This window comes from Balaenoptera physalus (genome assembly GCF_965194825.1).
Source record: "Balaenoptera physalus genome assembly, chromosome: 12".
Taxonomy (NCBI): domain Eukaryota; kingdom Metazoa; phylum Chordata; class Mammalia; order Artiodactyla; family Balaenopteridae; genus Balaenoptera; species Balaenoptera physalus.
Genome location: NC_138897.1, coordinates 48,876,886 through 48,891,924, shown reverse-complemented (window position 1 = coordinate 48,891,924; position 15,039 = coordinate 48,876,886). Strand labels below are relative to the sequence as shown.

At 36.7% G+C, this 15,039-nt stretch overlaps 1 pseudogene across 1 annotated transcript; it reads left to right on the top strand.

The window, feature by feature from the left end:
* The first annotated feature begins 1,372 nt into the window (after positions 1-1,372).
* On the top strand, positions 1,373-14,592 carry LOC309639207 (large ribosomal subunit protein P1 pseudogene; annotated as a pseudogene). Its single transcript has one exon. The product of its transcript is annotated as a large ribosomal subunit protein P1 pseudogene (transcript).
* Positions 14,593-15,039: the final 447 nt, after the last annotated feature.

Here is a 15,039-nt window from a genome sequence, read left to right as displayed (position 1 = left end):
AGAAGATTTATACATTACATAAGGGGTAAGGAGAAAATAAGAAACACTGCAGTATCATCAACCAGAAATAACCTGTGTTATGGTATATAGTTTTTCTTTATTTCCATGGATATTCTTATTTACAAATATTGCAATAATGAATCATACTGTATAAACTATTTTGTAACCTTTGCCCACAATATAACATGAATATATTTCTATTTTCCTAAATGCTATTTTTCAATCTTATTCAAAAAGGTTTTATAATTTCCCATTATATGTGTATACACAGTTTATTCAACCAATTCCCTAATGTTGGGCTGGAGGTTCTATCCATGTTTTTGGTTATTGTAAAGAAGTATATTGAGAAACAACCTTGGTAAATAAATCTTTGTTACATCTATAATCATTTTCTTAGGGTGAATTCTTAGAGGAAGAATTACTAGGTCATAGTTTGTACACAATTTTAGGATTGAAAAAATGGATATATTTTTCCAAAGTTACATCCAGCATAGCTGTACCAATTTATATTCCTTAAGGTTATTGATGATTCCTGCATCATTATCCCTGAATATTATCAATTTTAAAGTACATTTTCTAGGTAAAAACTCACTGATTCAATCAGCTTTTATTCGACTAGCTGAAATAATTGAACTTAAAACTTTTTCCTGGTCTATCTTTTTTTTGTTTTTTAAAAATATTTATTTATTCATTTATCTTTGGCTGCGTTGGGTCTTTGTTGCTGTGCGTGGGCTTTCTCTAGTTGTGGCGAGCGGGGCTACTCTTCGTTGCGGTGTGCGGGCTTCTCATTGCGGTGGCTTCTCTTGTTGCGGAGCTCGGGCTCTAGGCACGTGGGATTCAGTAGTTGTGGCATGTAGGCTCAGTAGTTGTGGCGCACGGGCTTAGTTGCTCCGCGGCATGTGGGATCTTCCTGGACCAGGGCTCGAACCCCTGTTACCCTGCATTGGCAGGCGGATTCTTAACCACTGCACCACCAGGGAAGCCCCTCCTGGTCTATCTTTAGTTGTGTGTGTATGTGTTTTACTGCCGGTTCATGTTCTTTGCTCATTTGTTTATTGGAATACGTGCTCTTTTTTAAAAATTAATTTTTAAGAACCCTCCATATATCTTTACTATTAAAGATAGTAAAATCTAAATGTCACATATGTTATAAATATTTTTCCAGTTTAAAAGGTCTTTCAAATATTTTATTTGTTTCAGACAGTTCAAAAAACGTGTGGAGTTTATCTTTTCCTTTAAAGTATTTGTTGCTTTGATATCACAGTTATCAGCACATTTCAACCCTAATATTAAATGCATTTTCAACTACAACACAGTTTCTAGCATTTCTATGATTTTACTTAAAAATTTAAATTTGCACTATTTGAAAGAGTGAAGGATCTAACAACAGATTGGGAAGATACTAGAGGGAGAGGCAGAGGAATCCCCCTTACCACCCTCCACCTCCAGGCTCCCAGGCTAGTAGATCTGGTTTGATGGTGGTGGGACAATGACCTTACAGGAGGTCAGGGTTAGACTCACCTTGTAGGGTCACCTGGAGAGAAATAGCGTCTGGAGAGGAAGTGACAAAGAAGGGAGGTGGAAGCCTGGTGAGCACAACTTTGCCTGCTCCCGTGCTTCAGTGCACGTGGATACTGTCCATCAACGGCATTCCTTTAAGGATCCTCTCACCTGCTCCAGCTTGTGCTGAGTTCCATCCAAACTGAGTGTGAAGACCACACTTTCCAAAGGCCCCACTTTGGAAGAGAGGGAGGGGCCTGACACCCACAGGTACGAAGTGGTACGGAAAGAAAAACAAGATGTGACTGGGCCAGGGTAAATCCACCCAGGACCATCTGTTTGCAGCGTGTGTCCCCTTAAACATCTTCTCGGGCCAGAACCCAGACTGTCCCATTTACAAAGGCTTACTTGCCTTTCCTCAGCTGCCTCTAAGGTGCTCAGTCCTTCCGAGGAAGCCAAGGCCACTTTTGGGGTGAGGCCCTCGCTTCATCCAGCGACTAGCACCGTGCCCGGCAGCCCCACCTAGCACTTGCCCGCACCATGGCCTCCGTCTTGGAACTGGCGTGCATCTACTCGGCCCTCATCCTGCACGACGATGAGGTGACAGTCACGGAGGGTAAGATCAATGCCCTCATTAAGGCAGCCGGTGTAAATGTTGAACATCTCTGGCCAGGCTTGTTTGCAAAGGCTTTGGCCAATGTCAACATCGGGATCTTCATCCGCAATGTGGGGGCAGGTGGACCTGCCCCAGCAGGAGGTCCCGCCCCCTCCATCACTGCTGCCCCAGCTGAGGAGAAGAAAGCAGAAGCAAAGGAAGAAGAATCTGGAGAGTCTCATGACGGCATGCGCTTTGGTCTTTTTGACTAAGCCTCTTTAGTAACAGGGTCAATAAAAAGCTGAACTCTTTGCTGCCTTTGGTCTTACTGCTATAAATAAATAAATAAATAAATAAATAAATAAATAAATAAATAAATAAATAAATAGGCTTACGCAGAATTCCTAGCAGGAAATTTCTGTTTATATATTATTGGTCAGGAGTGTGTAAAGGAACACCTCTCACTACTGGAGAGGCTGGGAATGCAAGTTTTTATCTGGGCACGTTGGCACCCTTAATCCAATTAGCATTCTCTTAGTAAAGGAAGAAGGAGAGATAAATTGGATGGAAAATAACAGTCTCTGTTATTAATGGAGGAGACTTTGAGAAACAATTCAAATAAAATGTGAATATTCTAAATAATAATGTGCTGAGTAGAATATCAGTTATCTACTTTATTACTTCATAGGGTTTTTGTGAGTATTCAATGAGAGAAAGCTCAAGAAGTCTTACCCACGATTATTATACATTTAATTTAAATGAGGTAATGCGTATAAAGTGTTGCACAGAGCAAAGGCTCAAAAAAATATTAGCTGTGGTTCTTTGCTGTTATGAAAACATTTCATTCTCTGTGATTCTTTACTTCTGCTTCATAAATGATATGAATACAATTCTATGCAGACGTTTTTATTTCCTATCTACATGATGATCACAAGTTTAACCTTAAGGGAGATGGCAGTGCTTTCCAATCATGTCGCATAAAACATCACTTATGAAGAATGTTTTGAGAAGCTGTAGCAGATGATAATATTTATCTGCCTTACTGTAATGCTTTATTTTATAACAGGTTGATTCATGAAGGTTTGCTGGAGTCAGGATTGCTATAATGAACATCCAATGTTTGTGAGACTATTTGAGAATACTTGGTTAATATCAACTGTCTTATATTCGAAAGGCATAAAAAGAATAATGAGTAAAGCATACTTTCAAAAAACTGCTGTGACTTAGAATTATAGGATCATTGAATTTTTGAGCTGGGAGGATTTTAGAGGGGAAACTGAGGCTGGGAGTGTGTAGAGTGAATAAGTGGATTGGAGAAGTTCACAAATAGGTAATATCATCTATTATATCTTGTCTCATGAAGTCATATCAAGCAGAACATAAAAACCCTTTGCAAGTGATAGTGCTTATGCTATGATTTATTTTTCTAGTGTAATTGGCATTATAACAGTTTAGTTGTGATTTCCACTATAGCAATGAAAAATATATAGTCTTTGTTGGGTGAATTGATAAAAAATAATGACATGATATCAATAGCTAGGATATAGGGCTGATTTTATATTTGCTGTCTCATCTCTGACTTTATGAGATTCTACTCCTTACTTTTCTTTCAATTAAACTGGCAGGAGAGCATTTACTTTCTCTTATTTCTTGGACTTATTATCTAGAGACAAGAATCCTAGAGATAAGACTAAAGAATGATTTCATTGTGACTTCATTTTAGAACCAATGGCACTTTGCAAATGGCTGTGACGTTAGCAGATAATTTAACCATCCCAAACTTTGCTATCCTTACATGGGAATAAAAGTAGTACCTACCTCATCATGTTGTTGAGGCTTAAACGAGGTAATATGCTTAAAGACTTTACAGAATACCTACATCATGTGCCTTCACTATTATCATGAGGAGTAGAATTATAACTGGCACCTGCCTGATACATACAAGAGATTTTGTTGAGTTGAAAAGCAATGGATTTGCCACAGAAGTCCTCATGTTCTGGGGAAGTAGCTATTTTATTACTGTCTAATCTTTCAAAAATCCTCTTGGCTTCAAGCACAATTTCTCTCTCAAATCCAGTTTTTGGTGGGGATTCTCAATATGTGGGTGTTAGTAGAACACACCCTCATGGCATTTGTAAGAGCACAACTTACAAAGGACCACTGTAGCCTGCAGATCACTGATAAAAACAGCTGGAGATGACAGCTGTGCCTTACAAACCTTTTCAAGTCATAACAAAACCAGCCTGATTTCATAGCCACAGTACGAATTTCAACTCACGTATAGGAAAGATGTCTGGGAAACCTGATAATGCTGGGCACATAAGATGAAGGCCTTATCCTTTAATTCCATGTTGGGAAGCACCGATGAAAGGACATAAAATGTGCACTTAACACTCCCCTAAGTGAGCATGGGTTTCACAGTTCCAGGTTGATTGTAATTTAGTGAATTTGTGAGCTTTTAATGATTCTCGCCACTGTCAAATGACAAGTAGGAGTATGTTTGAAATTGATCACTCTGATTTATAGTCATAAAGGTAACAGGATAAGTCAGAAGACCTAAGGCAGGACTCTCTTTCTGAAATGTATTTTGTCTCTGGTTCCTTTGGCCAGCCTGTAATTGCTAATGAGCTCTTCTGCCAGTTATAAGTCACAGGTCCCGTGCCAGGTTTTCCTATATGATTTTCATCAAATGCTTCGGAATCCTGGGGCAGAAAGAAATTATGTAAATATAAGTTTTTATTACTATTGCGTTTTTATTACTTTTCTCCTCTGGTTTTTTATTGCCTCATATAATACAGGTAAATATGGAGATCCCACGTGGAGATGGGGGTTTCTGATCTCGTGCCTCGCTCTCATGCTTTGTATTCAATCCATGTTAATTATCCATGATTTCTTAGGCAAAGAGAGGAACGCAGACTCCATGCTGTCTGCAACTACTTCAGTCATTCCTTTACTGCCCGTGACACCATGTGAGACCTGCAGATGCTAAACAATCTCTCCCTGCACCAGCTCAAACAAAAAATGTTAACCATATGCAACTTCAACCTGTTTATCCTTAAGCAATGCAAAGCCATGCAGCGCTACAGACGGGCAGTGGGGGAGAGCACAGAGCTGACACTTCACACAGGATTGCTCTGTGAAACGGAAGAGCTCAGAATCATGAGGATTTAGGGCAGGGATAGTTGAGTTGGGCTCCTTTCTTCCAACTTTTCTCACTGTTAAAGACAAGGGCTCCTCAGAAATTCTCTTCATCCGAGTAGAATTGATGAACAACTACTTAAATATTAGCTCCTGGAGTTCAGATTTGGAGGTTCTTTTGGGGACTGTGGATTCTGAACGCCTAAATACTCTCCGACGTGATCTGTTAGCTACTGGTAAGAACTGAGACATTCACCACGAAAAAAAAGAAAGGAGTTTTAATTAATGTTAGCTCATTTTGTTTAATCTGAATGATAATTTTCTGTTGGACATTATTTTGGGGTGCAGATCTTTTCAAAGCTCTCTTCATCTTGGCAGCTAAGGTTTCTTAGTACTTTCTAAAAAAATCCTAGCAGATTATTAAATACAGTAAATTTAAAGGGCATTGGGAAATATAAATCAGAAAGTAGAAAAAAGATTCAAAATGGTATTTGAATATACGTTACAATCTCAGTCTCTTTTTTCTTCAAAATAAGCTTATTTATTCACTTATTTAATGTTTCTCCTTCCTTGAACTGTAAAACAATATGTTCATACTACAGAGTATTTTGGAAAAAGAAAACAATGTTCTACCAATCCAACATGTTATTTCCATTTCTCTTTATGGCTATACAAGTTTTGCATATTCTCTTTAAGACTTTATTCCTTTGCAAACTCCTTATCCTTACTATATTTGTAACCTGAGGGACCCAAACAGATCTGGCAAGGTAAGCTCAGGGAAGTCTTTCTAAACATCTGGAAAAAAGAATCATGCAAATATTAAAGACAGTGAATTAGATCATAATTCTGCATTTTAGTGAAAAGAAATTGGACATTTTCTAGTTAAATCCAGTGTGTATTTGTGATCTATTTTCAGTTATCCCACATGCTCTCATCCCTATAGATTATGGTATGTGAGTGCCAAACTGAATCTAAATTGAATGAACCTGTACCTCTGCCCCAGAAACAACTTTGTCAATCAGCACGATTAATTCATCTTTAGTGACTTGAACCCTGAACACAACAGACAGATGGAAGTGAAAATACGAAGAGAAGATACAGTGCTTACTTAGGAAAGAGTATCCATATCTCAATATATACTCCTGGAATGCGTGGCTAAAAGCTCAGTTATGGAGTCAGACTGTTCAGAACACCAGCATCTCCACTCATTAGTACTAGTACTATGACCTTGGGCAAGTTACATAACTTCTCTGAGAATCAGGTTTATAGTCTGTAAAATTAGGGTAATATTAGGATCCAATTCATTGGGCTGGTGTGAGGACTAAATGAGTCAATGGATGTAAAAATGTCCAGCACAGAGTCAGGCAAGCATATTATTACTGTTGTTATCCTTAGTGTTTCACATTGTCACCACTTTCCAAATAGTGTGCAGAGTATTGATCATAACTAAAGTCAAACTGGTAGTCAGCAACATATAAAAAGGATTATACACAATGTTCAAATGGAGTTTAACCCAGGAATGCAAGGTTGGCTTAGCATCTGAAAATGAATCAGTATAACACAATCATGTTAGTAGGACATAGAACAAAAACTATATGATTATCTTAAGAGATTCAGGAGAAGATCTGACAAAATCCAACACCCTTTCATGATAAAAACATTCAACCAACTAGCAGTAGAAAGAAACTTCTTCAACCCGATAAAAGGCATCTAGGAAAAATCCACTGCTAATATACTTCTGGCAAATGATAGTATGATTGCCCCTAAAATTAAAAATAAGGCAAGGATGTCTGCTCTCACCACTTCAATTTAACGTTGTACTAGAGGTCCTAGACAGGGCAATCAGTGAGAATAAGAAAAAAATGGCATACAGATTTTAAAAGAAGAAATAAAACTATCTCTGTTCATAGATGGCATGATCTCATAGAGAAAATCCTGAGGAATCCACAGCAAAAATATTAGAACTAATAAATGAGTTCAGCAGGGTTGCCAGACAAAAGATCATTATATAAAAATCAATTGTTTTTCTATATATTAGCAATGAGCAATCTGAAAATGAAATTAAGAAAACAATTCCACTTATAATGGTATCATAAATTATAAAATACTTAGGAATAAATTTAACAAAAGAAGTGCAAGATGTGTACCCTGAAAATTGAAAAATATTGTTGAAAGAAATGAAAGCAAACCTCAATAAATGGAAAGATATTTTATGTTTACAAATTGGAAGACTTAGTATTGTTAAGATGGCAATACTACCCAAACTGATCTACAGATTCGACACAATCCACATCAAAATCTCAGCTGTGTTTTCTGCAGTATTTGACAAGTAGATCTTAAGATTCATATGAAAACAAAAGGGACCCAAACAATTTTGAAAATGAAGAACAAAATTGGAGGACTCACACTTGCTAATTTCAAAATTTATTACAAAGCTACAGTAACCAAAACCGTGTGGTACTGGCATAAGAACGGACATATAGATGAATGGAATGAAATTTAGATTGCAATAAACCCTAATTATAGAAAGATTTGCATAGACATTTCTTCAAAGAAGATCTACAAGTGGCCAATAAGCACATGAAGAGATGCTCTACACCACTATTCATTAAGGAAATGCAAATAAAAACCACAATTGGATGCCACTTCACATTCACTAGAATTGCTTAAAAAATGACAATAAAAAGTGCTGGTGAGGTTGTGGAGAAACTGGAGCCCTTATACACAGCTGGTATCATAAAATAGTACAGCCATTTTGGAAAACTGGCATTTTCTTAACACTTTAAACCATATGGATTGCCATTTCACTCCTTGGAATACACCCCAGAAAAATGAAAATTTATGTCTACAAAAATACACGAATGTTCATAAAAGCATTATTTAAAATAGCCAAAAAGTTAAAACAATCCAAATGTCCTTCAATTGATAAATAGATAAACAAGATGTGTTATAGCCACACAAAGGAATATTATTGGTGACAGAAAGGAATGAAATATTAATCCATGCTATAGCATGGATGAAACTTGAAAACATTATGTTAAGTGAAAGAAGCCAGACACAAAAGGCCAAATATTGTATGATTCCATTTATATGAAATGTCCAGAATAGGCAAACCCATAAAGACAGAAAGTGATTAATGGTTGCCAGCAGCTGGGGGAAGAGAGAAAGGCAAGTGACCGTTAAGGGGTATGGAGTTTCTTTTTGAGATGATAAAAATGTTTTAGAAGTAGAGTGTGATGAAGGCTACACCTCTCTGAATATACTAAATACACTAAATATTTTATAAACTAAACATATTGTACTAAAACTCCCTGAATTGTATACTTTAATGGGGTGAATTATATTTTATGTGAATTATATCTCAATAAAGCTGTCATAAAACAAACAACAACATCAAAAACACTGGTTATAAGTTTTCCCTTATTTTTGTCTGTGCCTTTCTATTTTATTTTTGCCAACAGTTTTATTTTTTTTAATTTTTATTATTTAAGTCTGTGGAGTCCTAGGGAAATCTCCAGTGACTACTCCTTAAGAATAGTGTAACATCCTCCAGTGAATTCATTCCCAAGAGTCAACAGTTTCATTTGGCTTCTGAAATTTATCAAGGCAACTTGTCAATGTTATTGCTTATCCTGCTTAATCACAGAGCTAAGGGCAAGCTGCGATTTGCCATATTAGTGCTTCTGATTTTTTTTTTTTTTAAACAATCTGTGGTCAGTCAGAGAAAAAAAACTCCAAGAGGAGATCTTTTTTTTTTTTTTTTATGGCAAGATCTTAGCATGAACACTTCAGTGCCCTAAACCTCAGTCAACATAGGCCAGGCTGACCAAAGCAGGATATAGGTTTCATGGGGGGACTCGATATTAAATGGTATTATATAATCTGGTGGTAACTTGTCCTAGGTCCACAAAAGGTCTTTCAGCCAGAAAACACAGAGCAGTCTCCTATCAGAATGCTTATTTAAATTATTCTAATATGGCTTTCAGAACTAAGGAGATTGATATTTCTGAAGCTAATAAATTAACTAGAAGCCTCATAAGAAAAAAGTGCCTGTTATTTTACAGAAAGAGGAGGACACTTCTTCATATAGACAAGGTAAAATATTTCCCTGATGCTATGCATTAGCTCGAATTCAGTAATTGACCAGTCATTTATACTGTAATCATTAAATTACCGAATACTTTCATTATATTCACTACCTGTAAATAAATGTTTATGAGTAGCTGCTCTGTTAGGCATTATTTTATTTGAAACCAAGTCAAAACAACATATTCTCAGATTTGTTATTTGTCAGTAAGGAAGTCTTAGAAAAAAATCAGAAAATGTTTAAAATCAAAATCACAGGTATAGATCAGAGACGGTTGTGTGACCATACTATTTCCTCTCTCTCTAGGTTACTTCTAAAAAGACAATAAAGGGATAAAACAGACTCATAAGAGCAAAGATAAAAGGAGAGAAGAGAGCAGCAGAGGAGGTATCTTAATATATTTGGGAAAATGTCTTTTGATGGGGTTATGAGCATGGAAAAAACTAAAACCCAAAGGTCTTGCAGTGGTGAATAGTAACAAAAAGTGAACTGATTTGCATTTTAGAACCTCTAGGGGACTTGGGACTTGGAGTTCCCAGGTTAGTGCAGGGCATGGCTGAAGATAGTACTGAAAGTCAGGGGTGGTTAGAAGTATATTAACAGTGTCAGATCCCGGGAGTAACCCTTTAGTACAGTCAGCGTCCTTCACCCGCTCATTAATCAGGTGGAAGACTGTGAGCTATTCTCTGAATAAAGGGGAAGGGGAACCTCAGGACTCAAGAATAATGTTTGCTAATCAACAATCTTGTCTGATGACATAAAATGTCCAAACACACTTTAGTACATGAATCTTAAGTATAAACAGAAACTGAGATAAGTGTAACTCCATTTTTTATGAAAATCTAAAGGACAGAAATTTTAAAAATAAAACAACAAAAAAAATAAACTTGAAAGAAATAGAGATGATTCTGGGAAGAGAAGAAAATACACATAATCAACCAACTAACCAATCAACCACCACCACAACCACCATCACCACCAAAAAATAGAAATAAGGACCAAAGCCACCCAATGAATATCCTCAGACATGAAAAGGAGAATAATGAAGTAGCTATAAACAAGGTGAAACATATCTAGAGAAGAATTAAAGATAAAATCATGAAATATCTTCAAAGGTAGGATAAAAAGATCAAGAACGGGAAAATAAGAAAAATATATATAAAGGATCAATCTAAAAGGACTAACATCTAGAAGAAGATGGTAGAGAAAGCAAAGCAGATTAATCAGGAAAAAGACAATTTCTCTGCCTTGAAGAACATGAGATTCAAGGCACTCAGCACAATGGATGGAAACAAAATCACCATATTGGGCAAAGTGATGGGAATGGCAGAGCTCCAGGGATGGAAAGACTTCAAATTCTTTGTACATTCACATAATTTTCAACCCAGAATTCTCTACTCAATCAAATCACCCATCAAGAGAATAACCAATCATTGTTGTTCCATTTCTAGTGCATCTCCTGTGTATACTGTTTAAAAATTAATTAGTTAGTTTTAAGCAAACTACAAGAGGATATGCTTTGGCAGAACCAAGAAGTAATTGAAGAAAAAGAAGACATAGGGCTCAGGGACAAAAATGTACATTTAATGAGAATTGGGAAGGGAAATCCCAGGATGCTGTCTGCGTCATAGACCTAAAGAGAAATCAGACTCAGAATGAAGAAGAAAAACTAAAGTTTGTAGGAAGAAAATTCCCAGAAAAAAAAGGTGGGGCAGGGCAAAAAGGGATACTAGAGTTTGAGCATTTGAAAAAAATATATAACTAGTTAAAAATGTATGGTGGTTTCAAAGGAGTAGCGGAATTTTTTTTTAATGCATTTGCTTCTAAAAATCTATTTAGGTAAAAGACAAAGGCAAAAATAAATTCCAGAAAGGGGCAATTGTATAAGAAAGGAAATGTAATCATAATAATTATTTCACTCTGCAGTACGTAGTAATGTGAACACTGATCTTTGATTTAACTATTTTTTGTTTTAATTTTATCAAAATGGGAAGAAGTGGCAGGTATCAGAAAGTCAAAAGTGATAGACAAAGACATATCACCTTAGCAAATTATTTATAAATATAGATGTGGGGCTTCCCTGGTGGCGCAGTGGTTAAGAATCCATCTGTCAATGCAGGGGACACAGGTTCAAGCCCTGGTCCGGGAAGATCCCACATGCCGCAGAGCAACTAAGCCCGTGCACCACAACTACTGAGTTCGCGTGCCACAACTACTGAAGCCAGCACGCCTAGAGCCCGTGCTCCGCAACAAGAGAAGCCACTGCAATGAGAAGCCCGCGCACCGCAACGAAGAGAAAGACCGCGTGCAGCAACGAAGACCCAATGCAGCCAAAACCAACCAAACAAACAAAATATATATACAGATGTGAATGCCAAGAACAGCAGGTAAAAGAGAGAATGATTGTTTTTAAGGAGAACTGGGGAGAGGTAGGGCAAGTTTCTGCTGGTTTTTATTAAAACTCATTTAGTATTATTATTGGATTAAAATATATAACAACATCAATAGATTTGTGTGGACACTGAAAAAATAAAAGCTCATAAAAGTCTAAAAGAGATCATGAAGAAAATTTTAACTTGCAAAGCTATATAGAATTAAAGTAAAAAAAAAAAAGTAACAGATTAGACAGATTTTGTCTCAAGCTGATCATTCCTTTTAATCTGGTACATGTGAACCGTCTTATTACACTGGCTGCACTTAACAGACTTGGGCCACATGAGAGACAGAGAAAAAAGATCTGTATTAACTAAAGGATGGCCACAGTGAAATGCTTTTTCTCAAGCCCTACCTCTATGAGAGTATTTTAAAGCCAAGGTCATCTCAAATGCTTGCAAGTGCTTCCCTGCCTCCCTCCCCAGAAGGTTCCTGTTACCTCAAGACCCTCACATTCAACTACAATCCCTCTCCCTTGCTTATTCTGCTCCAGTGACTTCGGCAGCTTCTTGAAAAGGCCGTGCGTGATGTTGCCTCAGGGTCTTTGCATCTGTGGCTTCCTTCTGCGGGGAACACTCTTTCCTTGGATATCCATGGGGCTTGCCACCTGACCTCATCTAAGTGCCATGTTTTGTGACCATCCTATTTAAAATCACAAGCCCCCCTCTCAGAGGCATTCCCATCCTCATTTCTTGCTTTATTTTCTTTATAACATTTACTACTTACTTTACTAGTTTTTTTTTTGTTAATTGTCCATCTCCTTCAACTAAAATGCATGCTCCATATGGACAGGTGTTTTTATCTGTTTCATTAGGTGTTATGTCCCTAGAAGAGTGCCTGTCACATAATAGGCACTCTGTACAGATTTGTTAAATGAATGATGGTGAATTTTCCCTTTTCTTATCAAAGAAGAGGCAGCAAAGCTACCACCAAAAGTTTCTGTTTGGCATCTATTCAATTTACTATGAAGAGATTTGTGTTTGATTGTCTGAAGAAATTGAAGGGAAAGATATAGAATGTTGCATGAATCTGTCCTTATAAAAGCTACCACAAAATGGCTTCAGTTAAAAATAAAATTGACAAGTGATTAGTCTACACTATGTTTTTTTTAGTGTACATCAATTTTTTTTTCAGTTTTGAGAAAGACATTATGAAATTGGTTAAGACACTTCAGATTTGGCCAGTGCATCTAACAGTAATCATTATACACATGTTATTCTTTTCTACCCCTCTTCCTAAGATATAGTGCTGGCAATTTTTGATGCATTCTTTCACGTAAGCCAATTTTATAGTTTAAGATACACACAAAATACTGAATCTAATTATAACATTAGTCTAATTAAAAATGTCCCCCTTAGCATTCTTTTAACGTTTGATTTTTTTCTTGTTATGGTTAAAATCTCTGATGTACAACTTCTTCTACCACTTAATATATCATGATGGTTTAATAAATACTAGACCAAAATAATGACAATACTTTACGGAGAATTTAACAAATATTAAACTGAAAATGTTAATGTGGCTTTTCTAGTACTCAATGGGCTATACAACTTCAAATATAATAGTTCAATAACACAACATAACAAAAAAAAGTCATAGAGACAATAAGGGCACATTATATCCCATACCTGGAAGTCCAGAGATTGGGAGGACCCCTCAGGGTTGGGTCAGAGATGTCCTTAGAACCTAGATTCCTTCCATCTTTCTGCTCTACCATTCTCAGCATAAAGTGCTTTTCTCGTTAAGATAACAGATTCAAACCTAGCCCAAGTATACTAAACACCACCTCCCTTCAACCTTTGTAAGAAAGTTCCATCTCATGTAGCTTCCTCCTGATTAGAGTTGTACCTGGATAGGCAGCCCTTCCAAGTACTGGTAGGTGAACATCCCTAGATCAGAATTCACAAAGAGGCAGTTTACAGAGAGGTGGGGAACATGTGTGGTAGATTTAGTCTGCCAGAGTTCAAATATTGGACCTACAGCTCATTAACCTTGTTATCTTGAGAAATTAACTTCTTTGTGTCTTAGGTTCCTTATTTGTAAAGGAAGATAAGAGAACCTTGCTCAAATACATTTTAAGTGTTTAAAACTATGCCTGGCAAATAATAAGTGCTCAATAAATGTGAGCTCTCATTATTAATTGCCAGTTATGATAGATTTCCCAAGTTCAATATCAAATTGAGACTTGGTGGTTATCTGGACAATACAGGCAATAGTTCAGGACTAAATCATTACTTCCTCAATTATCTGGAGGTTTTAGGAATCAGGCATTTCATCTGTTTAATTATTCAAGGTAATACAATATACCTTGTCATTGAGTTAGTGATGACGTTAAAGCTATGGTATAAAGATTAATAGATACCTGGTAGGCAAATGGATTGAGGCTATACCTAGAAGAGATACCTAATGAAACCATCAGGCAGTCACACACTGCTCAACCCTACTACAAAGTTATGATACTTGTAGATCCCATGGACAGATTGACTTTGGAGGAAGTTTTATATTGTTTGGTATTTCAGGCAATACCTGATTAAATTTCTCGGACGTACGCATATCTGAATATGTGTCTTTGAATATTCACATACAAGTAGAAAAAGGAGTGAGAGAGAAAGTAACAGACTGTAAGACAAAGATTATTGTTATTACAGACTTTATCAGTTAAAGATCTGGAGAGAACTCCAGGAGGCTAGCATATTTATACAAAACCTCTGGAGCAATGGATTTTTTAGAGGCAATCCTGATCAAAGCAACTTTGTCTTTTTAATTTATTTTTTCCTTTTAAAGTCCCCCACTTGCTATTTTTGTCCCTCGGATACAGAGGTGGAGCTGCTTTTACAAATGAGGATTGCTCCTGTGTTTTTTAAAAGCAACTGGAAAATAAGTCAGATTCTCTGCAGCTGACACTAGAGCTTTCTTGAAAACAAACCCACCTGTCTGTCTCTGATGAAGTAACTTTCCAAGCACTTTCTCTTCATTATAAAAGTGAAAGATGGTGTTATTATTACATTTAATTATCAGGCTATCTGCTCCCTGTTTCTACAAACACAGAGAACAGGGTATGCATCTTGCGAGTACCATTTTGTTTTTAATAAAAAGAAAAGTTTCTTTTTAAACATTTTGGTAGATCCTGATATATACAGCCTTAAAACCATTCACTTGCTGCTGCTCTGGGAAATCCCCCGAAACCTAAGGCAGTGTGAAAATGGGAAGAAGCTTGTGTTTTTTTAAAGCAGGTGGGTGATTGTTTTGGTCACCTTTGTTCTGTGACCATGGAGAGAGAATACCC